Genomic DNA, 11,317 nt, shown 5'->3' on the forward strand with positions numbered 1-11,317 from the left:
ATGAAAGCGGCCGCCTTGTGAAGGTTCACTTTTCTGTCCGTTAGGAGGTGCTGCTCTCCTTGCGAGGTGTCAGGAGGAAGGGGGGGGGCGAGTGGGACATATTTTTCTTTCCGTTCCGCCTTCTGTGGGTTCAGTCTGAGTGCTGCTAGAGCAGAGCTGAGAAAAAGGGCAGCCTTGAGAGGGCGGAGAAGAGCAGCCGTGGCCCAGGCCAGAGAGGCCCTGAGAGAAAAGGGTGCTTGCGGCTGTCTGTTGCTTTGCAGAGAGCCTGAGTGTTGGGGAAATGGAAAATGGAAATGTGGAGGGAGAGTGTGTGCCCATAATGGAGTGTAAAGGAGGCGGTGGAGTAGAAGTGAATGAAGAGAAAGGGGAAAAAGGTGCTAGGGGTTGGGAGGAGCCAAGCAAGCAGGGATGCAGGGAGGAGGAGCAGCAGCCAGCTGCGTCAAGGCTAAGAGGGCTAGAGGAAGAGGATTCTCTGCCTACGGCCATACCACCCTGAATACGCCCGATCTCGTCTGATCTCGGAAGCTAAGCAGGGTCAGGCCTGGTTAGTACTTGGATGGGAGACCGCCTGGGAATACCAGGTGCTGTAGGCTTTTCTTTTTTTTTTTTAGTTTTTTTTCCATTTTTCCTCACTCCTGCTTTCCCGTGCAGGTATTGCCCCTCTCCCAGCCCTCATTCCATTTTTTTTTTGCAAGGCCAGTAGGTGCAAAGGCAGGACTCGGCCTGGAAATAGACGCGCCTGCGCTTCTCCCCGAGGCCCCCAAGCCTTTTCCCACACGCTTTTCTCCCCAGCGCTCTCTCTCGGGCCCGCCTGCAAAAGAAGGCAACAAGCTTCCTTCACCGCCGCTCCCGAATTAGGCGTCGTGAGAAGAACGGCGTAACACTCTGGGAAAAGCATAAAACTTTCTCCGGCTTCCGGGCACTCTTAAGCGTCGGTCGAAGTACAGCAGAGTCGCTCAGGAAAGCGCGGCACAGGAGAAAGAAAAAGTCCGTCTGGGCTTGGCATGGCAACGTGGCGCGCATTTATGGACGCGAGCCCCTGGTTCGGATATAAACGGCCGGCCGCCAGGGTTAGGCGTCGAACCGGTCTTCCTTTCCAATCCACCCTCACACCTTAAGGGAGCGTTTCACCTTCAGCCGAAGACAGTCTGCGGCAAGTACATTACACCGCTTCTGAGAAGGAGAAGCTTTTTGGGGAAAAGGGGGCACCCGGCTGCGCTAGCTTGCTGTCTGGCGGAGGGCTCTCCCTGGCGGCTGCGCTGTATGTGAACCGGTCAGTCCCGGCATGAAAGCGGCCGCCTTGTGAAGGTTCACTTTTCTGTCCGTTAGGAGGTGCTGCTCTCCTTGCGAGGTGTCAGGAGGAAGGGGGGGGCGAGTGGGACATATTTTTCTTTCCGTTCCGCCTTCTGTGGGTTCAGTCTGAGTGCTGCTAGAGCAGAGCTGAGAAAAAGGGCAGCCTTGAGAGGGCGGAGAAGAGCAGCCGTGGCCCAGGCCAGAGAGGCCCTGAGAGAAAAGGGTGCTTGCGGCTGTCCGTTGCTTTGCAGAGAGCCTGAGTGTTGGGGAAATGGAAAAGGGAAATGTGGAGGGAGAGTGTGTGCCCATAATGGAGTGTAAAGGAGGCGGTGGAGTAGAAGTGAATGAAGAGAAAGGGGAAAAAGGTGCTAGGGGTTGGGAGGAGCCAAGCAAGCAGGGATGCAGGGAGGAGGAGCAGCAGCCAGCTGCGTCAAGGCTAAGAGGGCTAGAGGAAGAGGATTCTCTGCCTACGGCCATACCACCCTGAATACGCCCGATCTCGTCTGATCTCGGAAGCTAAGCAGGGTCAGGCCTGGTTAGTACTTGGATGGGAGACCGCCTGGGAATACCAGGTGCTGTAGGCTTTTCTTTTTTTTAGTTTTTTTTTCCATTTTTCCTCACTCCTGCTTTCCCGTGCAGGTATTGCCCCTCTCCCAGCCCTCATTCCATTTTTTTTTTGCAAGGCCAGTAGATGCAAAGGCAGGACTCGGCCTGGAAATAGACGCGCCTGCGCTTCTCCCCGAGGCCCCCAAGCCTTTTCCCACACGCTTTTCTCCCCAGCGCTCTCTCTCGGGCCCGCCTGCAAAAGAAGGCAACAAGCTTCCTTCACCGCCGCTCCCGAATTAGGCGTCGTGAGAAGAACGGCGTAACACTCTGGGAAAAGCATAAAACTTTCTCCGGCTTCCGGGCACTCTTAAGCGTCGGTCGAAGTACAGCAGAGTCGCTCAGGAAAGCGCGGCACAGGAGAAAGAAAAAGTCCGTCTGGGCTTGGCATGGCAACGTGGCGCGCATTTATGGACGCGAGCCCCTGGTTCGGATATAAACGGCCGGCCGCCAGGGTTAGGCGTCGAACCGGTCTTCCTTTCCAATCCACCCTCACACCTTAAGGGAGCGTTTCACCTTCAGCCGAAGACAGTCTGCGGCAAGTACATTACACCGCTTCTGAGAAGGAGAAGCTTTTTGGGGAAAAGGGGGCACCCGGCTGCGCTAGCTTGCTGTCTGGCGGAGGGCTCTCCCTGGCGGCTGCGCTGTATGTGAACCGGTCAGTCCCGGCATGAAAGCGGCCGCCTTGTGAAGGTTCACTTTTCTGTCCGTTAGGAGGTGCTGCTCTCCTTGCGAGGTGTCAGGAGGAAGGGGGGGGGCGAGTGGGACATATTTTTCTTTCCGTTCCGCCTTCTGTGGGTTCAGTCTGAGTGCTGCTAGAGCAGAGCTGAGAAAAAGGGCAGCCTTGAGAGGGCGGAGAAGAGCAGCCGTGGCCCAGGCCAGAGAGGCCCTGAGAGAAAAGGGTGCTTGCGGCTGTCCGTTGCTTTGCAGAGAGCCTGAGTGTTGGGGAAATGGAAAAGGGAAATGTGGAGGGAGAGTGTGTGCCCATAATGGAGTGTAAAGGAGGCGGTGGAGTAGAAGTGAATGAAGAGAAAGGGGAAAAAGGTGCTAGGGGTTGGGAGGAGCCAAGCAAGCAGGGATGCAGGGAGGAGGAGCAGCAGCCAGCTGCGTCAAGGCTAAGAGGGCTAGAGGAAGAGGATTCTCTGCCTACGGCCATACCACCCTGAATACGCCCGATCTCGTCTGATCTCGGAAGCTAAGCAGGGTCAGGCCTGGTTAGTACTTGGATGGGAGACCGCCTGGGAATACCAGGTGCTGTAGGCTTTTCTTTTTTTTTTTTAGTTTTTTTCCATTTTTCCTCACTCCTGCTTTCCCGTGCAGGTATTGCCCCTCTCCCAGCCCTCATTCCATTTTTTTTTGCAAGGCCAGTAGATGCAAAGGCAGGACTCGGCCTGGAAATAGACGCGCCTGCGCTTCTCCCCGAGGCCCCCAAGCCTTTTCCCACACGCTTTTCTCCCCAGCGCTCTCTCTCGGGCCCGCCTGCAAAAGAAGGCAACAAGCTTCCTTCACCGCCGCTCCCGAATTAGGCGTCGTGAGAAGAACGGCGTAACACTCTGGGAAAAGCATAAAACTTTCTCCGGCTTCCGGGCACTCTTAAGCGTCGGTCGAAGTACAGCAGAGTCGCTCAGGAAAGCGCGGCACAGGAGAAAGAAAAAGTCCGTCTGGGCTTGGCATGGCAACGTGGCGCGCATTTATGGACGCGAGCCCCTGGTTCGGATATAAACGGCCGGCCGCCAGGGTTAGGCGTCGAACCGGTCTTCCTTTCCAATCCACCCTCACACCTTAAGGGAGCGTTTCACCTTCAGCCGAAGACAGTCTGCGGCAAGTACATTACACCGCTTCTGAGAAGGAGAAGCTTTTTGGGGAAAAGGGGGCACCCGGCTGCGCTAGCTTGCTGTCTGGCGGAGGGCTCTCCCTGGCGGCTGCGCTGTATGTGAACCGGTCAGTCCCGGCATGAAAGCGGCCGCCTTGTGAAGGTTCACTTTTCTGTCCGTTAGGAGGTGCTGCTCTCCTTGCGAGGTGTCAGGAGGAAGGGGGGGGGCGAGTGGGACATATTTTTCTTTCCGTTCCGCCTTCTGTGGGTTCAGTCTGAGTGCTGCTAGAGCAGAGCTGAGAAAAAGGGCAGCCTTGAGAGGGCGGAGAAGAGCAGCCGTGGCCCAGGCCAGAGAGGCCCTGAGAGAAAAGGGTGCTTGCGGCTGTCCGTTGCTTTGCAGAGAGCCTGAGTGTTGGGGAAATGGAAAATGGAAATGTGGAGGGAGAGTGTGTGCCCATAATGGAGTGTAAAGGAGGCGGTGGAGTAGAAGTGAATGAAGAGAAAGGGGAAAAAGGTGCTAGGGGTTGGGAGGAGCCAAGCAAGCAGGGATGCAGGGAGGAGGAGCAGCAGCCAGCTGCGTCAAGGCTAAGAGGGCTAGAGGAAGAGCATTCTCTGCCTACGGCCATACCACCCTGAATACGCCCGATCTCGTCTGATCTCGGAAGCTAAGCAGGGTCAGGCCTGGTTAGTACTTGGATGGGAGACCGCCTGGGAATACCAGGTGCTGTAGGCTTTTCTTTTTTTTTTTTTTTTTTTTTTCCATTTTTCCTCACTCCTGCTTTCCCGTGCAGGTATTGCCCCTCTCCCAGCCCTCATTCCATTTTTTTTTGCAAGGCCAGTAGATGCAAAGGCAGGACTCGGCCTGGAAATAGACGCGCCTGCGCTTCTCCCCGAGGCCCCCAAGCCTTTTCACACACGCTTTTCTCCCCAGCGCTCTCTCTCGGGCCCGCCTGCAAAAGAAGGCAACACGCTTCCTTCACCGCCGCTCCCGAATTAGGCGTCGAGAGAAGAACGGCGTAACACTCTGGGAAAAGCATAAAACTTTCTCCGGCTTCCGGGCACTCTTAAGCGTCGGTCGAAGTACAGCAGAGTCGCTCAGGAAAGCGCGGCACAGGAGAAAGAAAAAGTCCGTCTGGGCTTGGCATGGCAACGTGGCGCGCATTTATGGACGCGAGCCCCTGGTTCGGATATAAACGGCCGGCCGCCAGGGTTAGGCGTCGAACCGGTCTTCCTTTCCAATCCACCCTCACACCTTAAGGGAGCGTTTCACCTTCAGCCAAAGACAGTCTGCGGCAAGTATATTACACCGCTTCTGAGAAGGAGAAGCTTTTTGGGGAAAAGGGGGCACCCGGCTGCGCTAGCTTGCTGTCTGGCGGAGGGCTCTCCCTGGCGGCTGCGCTGTATGTGAACCGGTCAGTCCCGGCATGAAAGCGGCCGCCTTGTGAAGGTTCACTTTTCTGTCCGTTAGGAGGTGCTGCTCTCCTTGCGAGGTGTCAGGAGGAAGGGGGGGGGCGAGTGGGACATATTTTTCTTTCCGTTCCGCCTTCTGTGGGTTCAGTCTGAGTGCTGCTAGAGCAGAGCTGAGAAAAAGGGCAGCCTTGAGAGGGCGGAGAAGAGCAGCCGTGGCCCAGGCCAGAGAGGCCCTGAGAGAAAAGGGTGCTTGCGGCTGTCCGTTGCTTTGCAGAGAGCCTGAGTGTTGGGGAAATGGAAAATGGAAATGTGGAGGGAGAGTGTGTGCCCATAATGGAGTGTAAAGGAGGCGGTGGAGTAGAAGTGAATGAAGAGAAAGGGGAAAAAGGTGCTAGGGGTTGGGAGGAGCCAAGCAAGCAGGGATGCAGGGAGGAGGAGCAGCAGCCAGCTGCGTCAAGGCTAAGAGGGCTAGAGGAAGAGGATTCTCTGCCTACGGCCATACCACCCTGAATACGCCCGATCTCGTCTGATCTCGGAAGCTAAGCAGGGTCAGGCCTGGTTAGTACTTGGATGGGAGACCGCCTGGGAATACCAGGTGCTGTAGGCTTTTTTTTTTTTTTTTAGTTTTTTTTCCATTTTTCCTCACTCCTGCTTTCCCGTGCAGGTATTGCCCCTCTCCCAGCCCTCATTCCATTTTTTTTTTGCAAGGCCAGTAGGTGCAAAGGCAGGACTCGGCCTGGAAATAGACGCGCCTGCGCTTCTCCCCGAGGCCCCCAAGCCTTTTCCCACACGCTTTTCTCCCCAGCGCTCTCTCTCGGGCCCGCCTGCAAAAGAAGGCAACAAGCTTCCTTCACCGCCGCTCCCGAATTAGGCGTCGTGAGAAGAACGGCGTAACACTCTGGGAAAAGCATAAAACTTTCTCCGGCTTCCGGGCACTCTTAAGCGTCGGTCGAAGTACAGCAGAGTCGCTCAGGAAAGCGCGGCACAGGAGAAAGAAAAAGTCCGTCTGGGCTTGGCATGGCAACGTGGCGCGCATTTATGGACGCGAGCCCCTGGTTCGGATATAAACGGCCGGCCGCCAGGGTTAGGCGTCGAACCGGTCTTCCTTTCCAATCCACCCTCACACCTTAAGGGAGCGTTTCACCTTCAGCCGAAGACAGTCTGCGGCAAGTACATTACACCGCTTCTGAGAAGGAGAAGCTTTTTGGGGAAAAGGGGGCACCCGGCTGCGCTAGCTTGCTGTCTGGCGGAGGGCTCTCCCTGGCGGCTGCGCTGTATGTGAACCGGTCAGTCCCGGCATGAAAGCGGCCGCCTTGTGAAGGTTCACTTTTCTGTCCGTTAGGAGGTGCTGCTCTCCTTGCGAGGTGTCAGGAGGAAGGGGGGGGGGCGAGTGGGACATATTTTTCTTTCCGTTCCGCCTTCTGTGGGTTCAGTCTGAGTGCTGCTAGAGCAGAGCTGAGAAAAAGGGCAGCCTTGAGAGGGCGGAGAAGAGCAGCCGTGGCCCAGGCCAGAGAGGCCCTGAGAGAAAAGGGTGCTTGCGGCTGTCCGTTGCTTTGCAGAGAGCCTGAGTGTTGGGGAAATGGAAAAGGGAAATGTGGAGGGAGAGTGTGTGCCCATAATGGAGTGTAAAGGAGGCGGTGGAGTAGAAGTGAATGAAGAGAAAGGGGAAAAAGGTGCTAGGGGTTGGGAGGAGCCAAGCAAGCAGGGATGCAGGGAGGAGGAGCAGCAGCCAGCTGCGTCAAGGCTAAGAGGGCTAGAGGAAGAGCATTCTCTGCCTACGGCCATACCACCCTGAATACGCCCGATCTCGTCTGATCTCGGAAGCTAAGCAGGGTCAGGCCTGGTTAGTACTTGGATGGGAGACCGCCTGGGAATACCAGGTGCTGTAGGCTTTTCTTTTTTTTTTAGTTTTTTTTCCATTTTTCCTCACTCCTGCTTTCCCGTGCAGGTATTGCCCCTCTCCCAGCCCTCATTCCATTTTTTTTTTTGCAAGGCCAGTAGGTGCAAAGGCAGGACTCGGCCTGGAAATAGACGCGCCTGCGCTTCTCCCCGAGGCCCCCAAGCCTTTTCCCATACGCTTTTCTCCCCAGCGCTCTCTCTCGGGCCCGCCTGCAAAAGAAGGCAACAAGCTTCCTTCACCGCCGCTCCCGAATTAGGCGTCGTGAGAAGAACGGCGTAACACTCTGGGAAAAGCATAAAACTTTCTCCGGCTTCCGGGCACTCTTAAGCGTCGGTCGAAGTACAGCAGAGTCGCTCAGGAAAGCGCGGCACAGGAGAAAGAAAAAGTCCGTCTGGGCTTGGCATGGCAACGTGGCGCGCATTTATGGACGCGAGCCCCTGGTTCGGATATAAACGGCCGGCCGCCAGGGTTAGGCGTCGAACCGGTCTTCCTTTCCAATCCACCCTCACACCTTAAGGGAGCGTTTCACCTTCAGCCGAAGACAGTCTGCGGCAAGTACATTACACCGCTTCTGAGAAGGAGAAGCTTTTTTGGGAAAAGGGGGCACCCGGCTGCGCTAGCTTGCTGTCTGGCGGAGGGCTCTCCCTGGCGGCTGCGCTGTATGTGAACCGGTCAGTCCCGGCATGAAAGCGGCCGCCTTGTGAAGGTTCACTTTTCTGTCCGTTAGGAGGTGCTGCTCTCCTTGCGAGGTGTCAGGAGGAAGGGGGGGGGCGAGTGGGACATATTTTTCTTTCCGTTCCGCCTTCTGTGGGTTCAGTCTGAGTGCTGCTAGAGCAGAGCTGAGAAAAAGGGCAGCCTTGAGAGGGCGGAGAAGAGCAGCCGTGGCCCAGGCCAGAGAGGCCCTGAGAGAAAAGGGTGCTTGCGGCTGTCCGTTGCTTTGCAGAGAGCCTGAGTGTTGGGGAAATGGAAAATGGAAATGTGGAGGGAGAGTGTGTGCCCATAATGGAGTGTAAAGGAGGCGGTGGAGTAGAAGTGAATGAAGAGAAAGGGGAAAAAGGTGCTAGGGGTTGGGAGGAGCCAAGCAAGCAGGGATGCAGGGAGGAGGAGCAGCAGCCAGCTGCGTCAAGGCTAAGAGGGCTAGAGGAAGAGGATTCTCTGCCTACGGCCATACCACCCTGAATACGCCCGATCTCGTCTGATCTCGGAAGCTAAGCAGGGTCAGGCCTGGTTAGTACTTGGATGGGAGACCGCCTGGGAATACCAGGTGCTGTAGGCTTTTCTTTTTTTTTTTAGTTTTTTTTCCATTTTTCCTCACTCCTGCTTTCCCGTGCAGGTATTGCCCCTCTCCCAGCCCTCATTCCATTTTTTTTTGCAAGGCCAGTAGGTGCAAAGGCAGGACTCGGCCTGGAAATAGACGCGCCTGCGCTTCTCCCCGAGGCCCCCAAGCCTTTTCCCACACGCTTTTCTCCCCAGCGCTCTCTCTCGGGCCCGCCTGCAAAAGAAGGCAACACGCTTCCTTCACCGCCGCTCCCGAATTAGGCGTCGAGAGAAGAACGGCGTAACACTCTGGGAAAAGCATAAAACTTTCTCCGGCTTCCGGGCACTCTTAAGCGTCGGTCGAAGTACAGCAGAGTCGCTCAGGAAAGCGCGGCACAGGAGAAAGAAAAAGTCCGTCTGGGCTTGGCATGGCAACGTGGCGCGCATTTATGGACGCGAGCCCCTGGTTCGGATATAAACGGCCGGCCGCCAGGGTTAGGCGTCGAACCGGTCTTCCTTTCCAATCCACCCTCACACCTTAAGGGAGCGTTTCACCTTCAGCCGAAGACAGTCTGCGGCAAGTACATTACACCGCTTCTGAGAAGGAGAAGCATTTTGGGGAAAAGGGGGCACCCGGCTGCGCTAGCTTGCTGTCTGGCGGAGGGCTCTCCCTGGCGGCTGCGCTGTATGTGAACCGGTCAGTCCCGGCATGAAAGCGGCCGCCTTGTGAAGGTTCACTTTTCTGTCCGTTAGGAGGTGCTGCTCTCCTTGCGAGGTGTCAGGAGGAAGGGGGGGGGCGAGTGGGACATATTTTTCTTTCCGTTCCGCCTTCTGTGGGTTCAGTCTGAGTGCTGCTAGAGCAGAGCTGAGAAAAAGGGCAGCCTTGAGAGGGCGGAGAAGAGCAGCCGTGGCCCAGGCCAGAGAGGCCCTGAGAGAAAAGGGTGCTTGCGGCTGTCCGTTGCTTTGCAGAGAGCCTGAGTGTTGGGGAAATGGAAAAGGGAAATGTGGAGGGAGAGTGTGTGCCCATAATGGAGTGTAAAGGAGGCGGTGGAGTAGAAGTGAATGAAGAGAAAGGGGAAAAAGGTGCTAGGGGTTGGGAGGAGCCAAGCAAGCAGGGATGCAGGGAGGAGGAGCAGCAGCCAGCTGCGTCAAGGCTAAGAGGGCTAGAGGAAGAGGATTCTCTGCCTACGGCCATACCACCCTGAATACGCCCGATCTCGTCTGATCTCGGAAGCTAAGCAGGGTCAGGCCTGGTTAGTACTTGGATGGGAGACCGCCTGGGAATACCAGGTGCTGTAGGCTTTTCTTTTTTTTTTTAGTTTTTTTCCATTTTTCCTCACTCCTGCTTTCCCGTGCAGGTATTGCCCCTCTCCCAGCCCTCATTCCATTTTTTTTTTTGCAAGGCCAGTAGGTGCAAAGGCAGGACTCGGCCTGGAAATAGACGCGCCAGCGCTTCTCCCCGAGGCCCCCAAGCCTTTTCACACACGCTTTTCTCCCCAGCGCTCTCTCTCGGGCCCGCCTGCAAAAGAAGGCAACACGCTTCCTTCACCGCCGCTCCCGAATTAGGCGTCGAGAGAAGAACGGCGTAACACTCTGGGAAAAGCATAAAACTTTCTCCGGCTTCCGGGCACTCTTAAGCGTCGGTCGAAGTACAGCAGAGTCGCTCAGGAAAGCGCGGCACAGGAGAAAGAAAAAGTCCGTCTGGGCTTGGCATGGCAACGTGGCGCGCATTTATGGACGCGAGCCCCTGGTTCGGATATAAACGGCCGGCCGCCAGAGTTAGGCGTCGAACCGGTCTTCCTTTCCAATCCACCCTCACACCTTAAGGGAGCGTTTCACCTTCAGCCGAAGACAGTCTGCGGCAAGTACATTACACCGCTTCTGAGAAGGAGAAGCTTTTTGGGGAAAAGGGGGCACCCGGCTGCGCTAGCTTGCTGTCTGGCGGAGGGCTCTCCCTGGCGGCTGCGCTGTATGTGAACCGGTCAGTCCCGGCATGAAAGCGGCCGCCTTGTGAAGGTTCACTTTTCTGTCCGTTAGGAGGTGCTGCTCTCCTTGCGAGGTGTCAGGAGGAAGGGGGGGGGCGAGTGGGACATATTTTTCTTTCCGTTCCGCCTTCTGTGGGTTCAGTCTGAGTGCTGCTAGAGCAGAGCTGAGAAAAAGGGCAGCCTTGAGAGGGCGGAGAAGAGCAGCCGTGGCCCAGGCCAGAGAGGCCCTGAGAGAAAAGGGTGCTTGCGGCTGTCTGTTGCTTTGCAGAGAGCCTGAGTGTTGGGGAAATGGAAAATGGAAATGTGGAGGGAGAGTGTGTGCCCATAATGGAGTGTAAAGGAGGCGGTGGAGTAGAAGTGAATGAAGAGAAAGGGGAAAAAGGTGCTAGGGGTTGGGAGGAGCCAAGCAAGCAGGGATGCAGGGAGGAGGAGCAGCAGCCAGCTGCGTCAAGGCTAAGAGGGCTAGAGGAAGAGGATTCTCTGCCTACGGCCATACCACCCTGAATACGCCCGATCTCGTCTGATCTCGGAAGCTAAGCAGGGTCAGGCCTGGTTAGTACTTGGATGGGAGACCGCCTGGGAATACCAGGTGCTGTAGGCTTTTCTTTTTTTTTTTAGTTTTTTTTCCATTTTTCCTCACTCCTGCTTTCCCGTGCAGGTATTGCCCCTCTCCCAGCCCTCATTCCATTTTTTTTTGCAAGGCCAGTAGGTGCAAAGGCAGGACTCGGCCTGGAAATAGACGCGCCTGCGCTTCTCCCCGAGGCCCCCAAGCCTTTTCCCACACGCTTTTCTCCCCAGCGCTCTCTCTCGGGCCCGCCTGCAAAAGAAGGCAACAAGCTTCCTTCACCGCCGCTCCCGAATTAGGCGTCGTGAGAAGAACGGCGTAACACTCTGGGAAAAGCATAAAACTTTCTCCGGCTTCCGGGCACTCTTAAGCGTCGGTCGAAGTACAGCAGAGTCGCTCAGGAAAGCGCGGCACAGGAGAAAGAAAAAGTCCGTCTGGGCTTGGCATGGCAACGTGGCGCGCATTTATGGACGCGAGCCCCTGGTTCGGAT

General features: G+C 56.2%; 9 non-coding genes across 9 annotated transcripts; all 9 read left to right on the forward strand.

The window, feature by feature from the left end:
• The first annotated feature begins 474 nt into the window (after positions 1–474).
• Positions 475–593, forward strand: LOC117356181. The gene has a single exon (XR_004538608.1). It is a non-coding gene; the product is annotated as a 5S ribosomal RNA (ribosomal RNA).
• Positions 594–1,758: 1,165 nt separating this feature from the next.
• LOC117356183 lies at positions 1,759–1,877 on the forward strand. The gene has a single exon (XR_004538610.1). It is a non-coding gene; the product is annotated as a 5S ribosomal RNA (ribosomal RNA).
• Positions 1,878–3,040: 1,163 nt separating this feature from the next.
• Positions 3,041–3,159, forward strand: LOC117356184. The gene has a single exon (XR_004538611.1). It is a non-coding gene; the product is annotated as a 5S ribosomal RNA (ribosomal RNA).
• A 1,164-nt stretch (positions 3,160–4,323) lies between these two features.
• On the forward strand, positions 4,324–4,442 carry LOC117356056. The gene has a single exon (XR_004538524.1). It is a non-coding gene; the product is annotated as a 5S ribosomal RNA (ribosomal RNA).
• Positions 4,443–5,607: 1,165 nt separating this feature from the next.
• Positions 5,608–5,726, forward strand: LOC117356057. Its single transcript, XR_004538525.1, has one exon. It is a non-coding gene; the product is annotated as a 5S ribosomal RNA (ribosomal RNA).
• Positions 5,727–6,892: 1,166 nt separating this feature from the next.
• Positions 6,893–7,011, forward strand: LOC117356058. Its single transcript, XR_004538526.1, has one exon. It is a non-coding gene; the product is annotated as a 5S ribosomal RNA (ribosomal RNA).
• A 1,165-nt stretch (positions 7,012–8,176) lies between these two features.
• LOC117356059 lies at positions 8,177–8,295 on the forward strand. Its single transcript, XR_004538527.1, has one exon. It is a non-coding gene; the product is annotated as a 5S ribosomal RNA (ribosomal RNA).
• Positions 8,296–9,459: 1,164 nt separating this feature from the next.
• On the forward strand, positions 9,460–9,578 carry LOC117356060. The gene has a single exon (XR_004538528.1). It is a non-coding gene; the product is annotated as a 5S ribosomal RNA (ribosomal RNA).
• A 1,165-nt stretch (positions 9,579–10,743) lies between these two features.
• LOC117356061 lies at positions 10,744–10,862 on the forward strand. The gene has a single exon (XR_004538529.1). It is a non-coding gene; the product is annotated as a 5S ribosomal RNA (ribosomal RNA).
• Positions 10,863–11,317: the final 455 nt, after the last annotated feature.

Source organism: Geotrypetes seraphini, chromosome 2, assembly GCF_902459505.1.
Source record: "Geotrypetes seraphini chromosome 2, aGeoSer1.1, whole genome shotgun sequence".
Lineage (NCBI taxonomy): Eukaryota > Metazoa > Chordata > Amphibia > Gymnophiona > Dermophiidae > Geotrypetes > Geotrypetes seraphini.